Here is a 9,229-nt window from a genome sequence, read left to right as displayed (position 1 = left end):
AACAGCACTATGGCTCTATAAAGTAATATTCTTCGATGAAACCGGGATATCTTCAAAAACCGGGCTTCACGCGGGCAGAGTTTCGGCTCGAAAACTCTTTTTCTCGGGATCTTCGAGGCTTCGGGACTTGCTTCGGGTGTCGGGGATGATATCGGGACTTCGGGGGGCTAAAAGTAGGCTTAATGATGAGAAAAGTAGGAGAGAGGTTGAGAAATTAGCAACCAAAACCGGCTGCCTTCGATTTCTATTTATAGGGCTGAATTTCGTTATTCACGTCGTGAACCAGGCTTGTTCACGTCGTGAACTTGGTCTTCATCAAGTGCGTAGTCGTGACATCAGTCTATCAGGATCTGAAGGTGTCAATCACTGAGTTCACGTCGTGAGTTTTGACACAGGTTGAAGTTCGTGCCCCGAACTTCAGAAATTCATATCTTTCGTATACGAGCTCCGTTTTCGACGTTCTTTATATCCACGCGTAGGTGAGATTATGCTCTACAACTTTCATTTAGACTTCGTCGGCTAATTTTGACTTCATTTTTAATATTATATTTTTAGTAGGCCGGGACAGGAAAAGTCTGTTATAAATTAATAACTTCTTCATCTGACGTCCGTTTTCGTCTGTCTTTTTACCGTTGCACTACTATTAATGAGATATTCAATTCTCGTTTATATTGTTTCGGCTAAAAATCACTCGATCTAAATATCGAGTTTTGGGCTGCATACTGCTAAGCTGAAACTTAAAAAAATCATAACTTCCTCACACAAAGTCAGATTTGGACGTTCTTTTTATGTACGCTCTCGGTTTAACGTATTCTACGACTTTTGTTTAGATCGCTAATGCCAAATATCGCTCTATCGTAAATTCACTATTTACGTCGCGCAGTGTTGTGCCTGTTCTGTCGCGAAACTTCGACAAGTCATAACTTCTTCGTTATAACTCGGATTTCAACGTTCTTTATATGTACGGAAACCTTGTGACATATACTACAACTTGATTAAGATTATTTATTCTAAACACTCTTCTATCAAAAAGTCATTTTTGACACTTATCGTCTCTAAATTGACTAGCCCGGATCTACGGGCGTTACAATTATCTCCACCTTAGGATGATTACGTCCTGGATTCATCAACGAAAAAGGTCTGGTATAATGATTCCATATGTAATCTTTTCATCCTAGGTAATAATCGTAACTTCTATGTTTCTTCGAATGAGTATCTAACTCTAGGACTTCTTGATTGCAGGTGGTGCTCAAATCTTGCACCTGCTTTCTATCTTATGTTAAACTCCAAATTATGACCTTCAAGTCACAATCTCGATCCTTACTGGAGACTCCTTCTTCTTCTTTAACAAACTTAAGGCAAGTTCTTTTATCACTACCATGGATCGATGTGTCATATTTTAATGACCTATCATCGTGTGATGCAACGTTTAGACTCAAGTCTCTTAGAGTCAAATTCCAGAACAAACTATACATTCCTTTATGTTCTGATGTGATATAATTACATTTTAACATGTAGAATCTCTAGCTACCAATTTCTCTAACAACGAGCGCGATTCTATTGATCGCATTGATTTCAATCTTCTGACTTAAGTCAGATGTTACATCGAACTTGGTTCTCTGAACCACGTAACATACTCATCGTAGTCGGACTCAATTTGATATGACCGCTAGGGTCGGAATAAAAATCATCTTCTTAGTCATTACCAAAACAATGGTAATGGCATACATGAACAAAACGGAATCAATTACTAGCTTCTTGGTAACCTTGTGACTTTCCCTGATCCAAGTGTGAGTCCTGTGCTTCCAGTAGTATAGACCTCTACTACTATTCACACCTACTCATACTCGTCCCAAGTATTGTCTCGCAGTCCCCAAGTCCTAAAATCACAAAACAATTTAACATATACGAATGTGTCCAATTAATCATAAAAATTTTCCTAGACTCTACTAGGACTTCTTCCATGCGTATCTTCAATCATCAATTCTACTTCAACTCGGTTGGTGATGGAAATTCCAGACGATGGGACAACTTCAAGAATTACACCAATCGTTCCATCATCCTGCCAATCGAAGGTGTACTTTAGACGTACCGTACTCCTCTAAACGTTCCGTTATTTTATCAGACATATTCTAAAGTCAAGATACCACTCTTACGATATCTTCCGATAGGTGTCATTCACTATCATAAGCCTATCATTTCCTCCATTTACTTAATTCTCTACGAGTCTTCACCATAACGTTTTGTACACCCAAGCAGACGCTCGGTGTACTTAGGCGAGAATTTTAAGATAGGAAAGCTTTATTTACTATAGACGTATAAATCTCCTTATCACTCTGAAACGTTTACATGCTAGTTCTAATATCGTAGTCATACGCTTAGAATCCTAAACACATAAGGTTTCCAGATCCGGTCGGCAACAGACCATACACCCAAACAAATAATAGCATATATGGTAAACATATAGTATTTAGCACATAAAGGCATTTTAGGCATCTTTCCTAAAATAAACTAGTGCTCGCGTCTAAAATATGGTAGACACTAATATCACAATCATCACTTAGCATTCTAAGTTTAAGTCTAGAAATCCTACAAATTCCTAGTTCTCTTAAACTAATGCTCTGATACCAACTGTGACATCCCCAAATTTCACGGCCAGAAAAGACCGATTTGTTTATGCTTTGTTTTAAAATCAGAGTAATCTTTTAAAGAAAACTGTTGCAGAATTTGTTCCCAGAAAACATGATAAATACTTTATCCAAGCATCTCCGAAGAGATGTATTTTATTCGTTTTAAAACATTTGGGATGTCCTGGTCAATACAGACACATAAGCATAAACCGAACTTACATTCATCTACACTAATGATATACATCTCTTTAATCTCTCAGTGTAATGTGTCTTTGTATCGATACCTGTGATACAAAAATATTGAGTGGGTCAGGTTTGGAAAACCTGGTGAGTACATAGGGATTTCAATCCCACAATGTTATAACATATATATAATTTAGAATTCATACAATATAAAATTTTCTGTCTATATATATAACCAACTCTTACCCCACCCCATCAATCCTCTCAACGAGACTATCCATACCCTTGGACCTTAAATTTTAACTCTTACTCTCGGATCTAATCCATATTCTCGAGTCCATGATTGTGCCCATTCCATACTCTCGGATAAGGGACAATTGGTCTATGTCTAAATCCATACTCCCGGACTAATGACAGATTCTATGTCATGTCCATACTCCCGGACTAAGGATAACTGACTATGTCTTAATCCATACTCCCGGATTAATGACAACTGACTAAGTCTTAATCCATACTCCCGGATTAATGACAATTAACTAAGTCCAATCCATACTCTCGGACTAGGGACGAATAACTATGTCTAATCCATGCTTCCAGACCAATGACATATTTTAAAGTTCTATTCTCCGTATATATCTCACTCGTACTCATAAAGAGATACTACCCCATAACCATTATAACAAATCTTAGGTTTACTCTTTAACCTAAGTTATCATAAACAATCAGGTATGTTCTTTAACACTTAATTCAGACATCATCAAATAGCTCACACAAAACATATATTTAATACATTCAAACAATACTTGTATTAAAATCATGTTCATGAAAGGGAATATGAACTCACTTGATAAGACGATGATCGGACAACACTACGGCTCTATAAAGTAATATTCTTCGATGAAACCGGGATATCTTCAAAAACCGGGCTTCACGCGGGCAGAGTTTCGGCTCGAAAACTCTTTTTCTCGGGATCTTCGAGGCTTCGGGACTTGCTTCGGGTGTCGGGGATGATATCGGGACTTCAGGGGGCTAAAAGTAGGCTTAATGATGAGAAAAGTAGGAGAGAGGTTGAGAAATTAGCAACCAAAACCGGCTGTGTTCGATTTCTATTTATAGGGTTGAATTTCGCTATTCACGTCTCGAACCAGGCTTGTTCACGTCGTGAACTTGGTCGTCATCAGGTGCGTAGTCGCGAAATCAGTCTGTCAGGCTCTGAAGGTGTCAATCACCGAGTTCACGTCGTGAACTCTATGTTCACGTCGTGAGTTCTGACACAGGTTGAAGTTCGTGCCCCGAACTTCAGAAATTCATATCTTTCGCATACGAGCTCCGTTTTCGACGTTATTTATATCCACATGTAGGTGAGATTATGCTCTACAACTTTCATTTAGACTCCGTCGGCTAATTTTGACTTCATTTTTAATATTTTATTTGTAGTAGGCCGGGACTGGAAAAGTCCGTTATAAATTCATAACTTCTTCATCTGACGTCCGTTTTCGTCTGTCTTTTTACCGTTGCACTACTATTAACGCGATCTTCGATTCTTGTTTAGATTGTTTCGGCTAAAATCACTCGATCTAAATATCGAGTTTTGGGCTGCATACTGCTAAGCTGAAACTTAGAAAAATCATAACTTCCTCACACGAAGTCAGATTTGGACGTTATTTTTATGCACGCTCTCGGTTTAACGTATTCTACGACTTTCTTTTAGATCGCTAAGGCGAAATATCGCTCTATCGTAACCTCACTATTTACGTCGCGCAGTGTCGTGCCGGTTCTGTCGCGAAACTTTGACAGGTCATAACTTCTTCGTTATAACTCGGATTTCAACGTTCTTTATATGTACGGAAACCTTGTGAAATATACTACAACTTGGTTAAGATTATTTATTCTAAACACTCTTCTATCAAAAAGTCATTTTTGACGCTTATCGTCTCTAAATTGACTAGCCCGGTTCTACGAGCGTTACAGCACTGAACTGCCTGAAATAGCATGCTGCCACATGACTGCTTTCAAAAATCTATCGAGACCTTCTTGGTCTCAATTCATTCGCCAGTCATCTGAAATACCAGGTTCCAGCACGATTGCGAAGCCAAAAGACTCACATGCAGTCGCTCCACACGACTTACGAACGAATTCATTCTCTGTAACTAGTTGCCACTAGTTAACATGACACTGTGGCTCTAACGACCTTATGATCTAACTGCGCGGGTTCATACGTCGAGTCCTGACGTCACCATATTCAAGGCTAAAAGTGATTGCTACATGACCAATGGTAGCCTGATATCACAAACGACCTTAAGCAATCAATTGCTTCCCGGATCTCATAATTGTAGTGGCGGTCCTACAGTCTTATCACTAGCTCAACCAGATCTAATACATCTGGGTAATTCTGAAATCCAATCCGTGGATTTCCATATCCTCACTGCTACACCCGAACTGGTGGGTACTATTGTTCCTTCCGCGTCCTAACAACGCACTCATGCTATCTACCAACCTAGTGAATGCTACGGCTACACCCACAGACTTACATCACTCTAGCACTATCTGCCAACCTGGTGAATGCTACGGCTACACCCGCAGACTTACAACACTTCTAGCACTATCTGCTGCTAGTGAATGCTACGGCTACCTCCATAGTCTTACAACACTTTCCATGCTATCTGACTTCTAGTGAATGCTACGGCTACCCCCGTAGTCTTACAACAGTTTCCATACCGGGTCGAACACGCACTCGACCTAACACTCAACTGAACTTGAGTTCTAATTGGACCTCTAAAATGGTTCCCTAAACCTATTATCTGATGCCAAGGAAAAGCGTGAACCAAATGTTGGAACGTTTTCTAAACTCCTAACTCTCCCAATCCTCAACCTAGACGACCACTCGGCCGCCTTCCTTCCTGACGAGGATGTGAAACTCATCCTAGTTCCACACCTATTACTGCTCCTAAGTACCTGTTCGATTCTCCCCCACTTAGATTCAACTAAGTCTTCACGACAAGTGAGAATTGAAGGATTACCAATCCTTATTGCTTCCTAATAATTCACTGATGACAACCTGCGCTCACCAATGCTAGCGATCAATCACCAGTTAAACCCTAAGATCACCCATCCCCTAAAATCTTGAAGAGTACTCTTGAAATCTGGTCCAGTCTGACACTTCAATCCATCTTCCATGCTGACAACTGAAGGCCTTAATCTTCTCCCTGGCTGAAGAATCCTCGTTCTCACTTCCACTCTCACAACACCACTGAACTCTAACCGGATATAACCCATGCGAGAAATGTAATTTTCTCAAATATCCAACGACCGAACACCCATGCATCGAACACCCGCAAATGACACCACCACCTTCATGCTACCAATCCTTTCCTTGCGACGGTAGTGCCTTGAACTCCAAAGTTCTTCCATAGGCAATTGTCGACCATGCCCGAATGATGATAAAACCACTGAACTCTGACTTCACTGGAGAACTATCGCTCTAACCCTGACCAAATATCTTCCAAATAATGCTCCTGTACAGATCCCGACAAAGATCCGGAATGATAACGTTACATGTAGAACCCACTCCGCAAGATACGTCCCTCTGTAGGTTCCTCAAAGATTTCTCGGCATGCAGAATGGCATATGACTACGCTTGATAACCCAAACAATAGCAGAGAACCGACCCGAGATCTAAATTGTCCAAACTCAATCAAAATTCCCAAGTGATACGATTTCCCAACATCCACCTAGTAGCAGTAGAAGATGACATACCCGCCACATCTGGAGGAACCCTGATCACCTTCTCCAGGGATACTTCGACCCTCCTAAGATCATGGTGCAAAACTCCCTTCCGACCTCGATGACAGGAAATAACAATAGGATCCTTCTTCCTGAAGGATTCTAAGGATCCACAGGCTTTGGGCTTCAGATGAGCCCTTAACTGTTCCGCGACAAACCTGTACTATGAACCGAGAGAACACTAAACACCCTGAACCAGCAAAAGGGGAACGATCTTACACTAACCACTAGTAATTCATGGTATGCAATTGGCATATGACGATATTTGATGGTCTAACCCAACAGAAGCAAATAAATAAACCAGGGATACACTTACTCATCCTGCTACAGTATCCCAAACCACAACACAATTCCCACAACAATGTGCAAATAAAACTGAAAGAAGGCAAGGTTACATACCCGCAACATCGCTTGCTGGAGTTCGGACTTCTCCTGTCTGACACTGTAGGGCCTGACTCCTGCTGACATGACCAACCCCGCTACACTTGTATTAGCCTACCCTCTGGAATGTCAAACTCCCTTGTGTACTTTCCCACACGTGTTGTACTGACTCCGGCCCTGCAGGCCTTTCACCCGTTGATCAGAAGTATTGGGTCTCTCCCCGTGACCCTCTACTATATGCACCTGGCACGACCCTCTCTTCTCAAAGTGCTCCAAATCGATCTCGCATCCTCGGACTTTGGAAGTCACATCCTCCAGGGTCTGACACCCTGTCACGCTCACTAGCTCACTTGCCAATGGCTGAGCTACAACAATTTGAACATCCTTTGTCCCTAAACCGGGTCACAAACTCCTCCCCGAAGCTTCTCAAATTCTCCAAGACTCTCACGATTCAAGTATGGATCCTGTTCTTTCAGTAGTACGGGCCCAATACTACCTTCCACACCTATCCATACTTTCCTTAGCAATCCTGTGGAATCCTCCAAGTCACTTCCTCAAACTGATGCACCCAAGTCTCACTAAACCTCACTACTAACCCAATGAAACATTTCCTAGGCTTTCCTAGGTTCCCGAACCCACGTAGTCCTCAGCTGCTGAAAGATTCCCAATAATGTCAACTAGCCACCTTCTGAATATAGCCACATGCAACATAGATCAGATAATCCTTCGAGTAAAAGACTCATCCCTAGAACGGTTGGACTCAGACAAGAGTTGCGCAATAGGTTCAAGTCCATCACTCTGAGATTATCCGGCCTGTGTCCCATGTGACTTAGTATATTCACTCAGTAGCTAACTCGCATCACTAAGAGTCCCACAAAGCACAAAGCAAATAGCATTCAGACAATGGAAAATCTAACCATCATACTCCAATCAAACCATTCCATCCTCTAATCAGGAATCTGCACTGGCATGAGATTCTAAGGCTCATACAATCAGGCATAACCTAAACAGGACATCCTATCACTGACTGATCAGTACTAGCATGCAGGTCTACAAGCACATACAATAGGCATATAAGGCATCCTTCCTAGATCCTTAGCCCTAATCTAGCATGTTGTTCTCATAATCATATCATATCATAACATAACATGTATGGGTATCTTGGGGAAAACTTACTTGAGCTCGGCTGATTGCACACATCACACACCTTGTTCTTTTCAAAGTTCTTTTCTCTTTTCAAAATTCTTTTTATAAAATGATTTTTCTTTTGAAAATTTCCATACCAAGTCCTCAGTTTGAGTCCAAACACACCCGAGAGTGTGCCTGAATCCCTCAAACTAAGGCTCTGATACCAACTTGTAACTTTCCAAAATTCAAGACCAAAAATTTCATTTTTTTAAATAAGTTATTCTAAAACCATAAGTATAAAAACATCCATAATAACATCTCATGTCGAAACCAAAGTGTCAATAGTCAAACATGTTATCATAAAATAATATCAGAGTGTAATCCCAAAGATCTCATGTGCGGAAAATCATAGTGTCATGCGCTGCGATCGAGCCGGCTCCTTTCCTTTGAAAACGAAGTACTTGAAACCAAAACTGTAAACCATAAGCACGAAGATTAGTGAGTTCCCCCATCATACCACATACCATACATAACACATACTGTATAACATATCCGGGTACTAGCTACCTATTTAGTCTCTTTTAACCGGTAACTTGCCTAGCATATGAGGGTGCTGGCCTACCCCTTCGGTCCTGTCAACCATTAACTTGCCTAGCATAACAGGGTGCTGGCCTACCCCTTCGGCCCTGTCGACCGGTACCTCGCCTAGCATATCAGGGTGCTGGCCTACCCCTTCGGTCCTTTCGACCGGTACCGGGGACTATTTCACCCCTTACTCTACAACATAGCATCCTAGTGCATAAACATATAAATCATATACTGCCTAGCTTTTCTGGGTGCTGGCATACCCCTTCGGCCCTATCGACCGGTACTGGGGTCTATCCTACCCCTCCTATCACATATCACATAACATCATAGCATGCTAGCACATAATCATAACAACTAGCAACATACCATATAATTATCACAAAGAAAATCATATCTACTATAACTCTTACTAGTGGGCCGACCTTGGTGCCTTAGACCCACTTCTACTGGAAGGTAACTTACCTCACACTGTTGAAGTCCCGTAGACAAAACTCTAATTGCTGGATGACAGGTTCTCGAACTGTCAATCATCAAAA

This window comes from Lactuca virosa, chromosome 5 (genome assembly GCF_052849685.1).
Source record: "Lactuca virosa cultivar CGN04683 chromosome 5, Lactuca_virosa_CGN04683_v6, whole genome shotgun sequence".
NCBI classification, from domain to species: Eukaryota; Viridiplantae; Streptophyta; class Magnoliopsida; order Asterales; family Asteraceae; genus Lactuca; species Lactuca virosa.
This window is presented reverse-complemented; position numbering follows the sequence as displayed.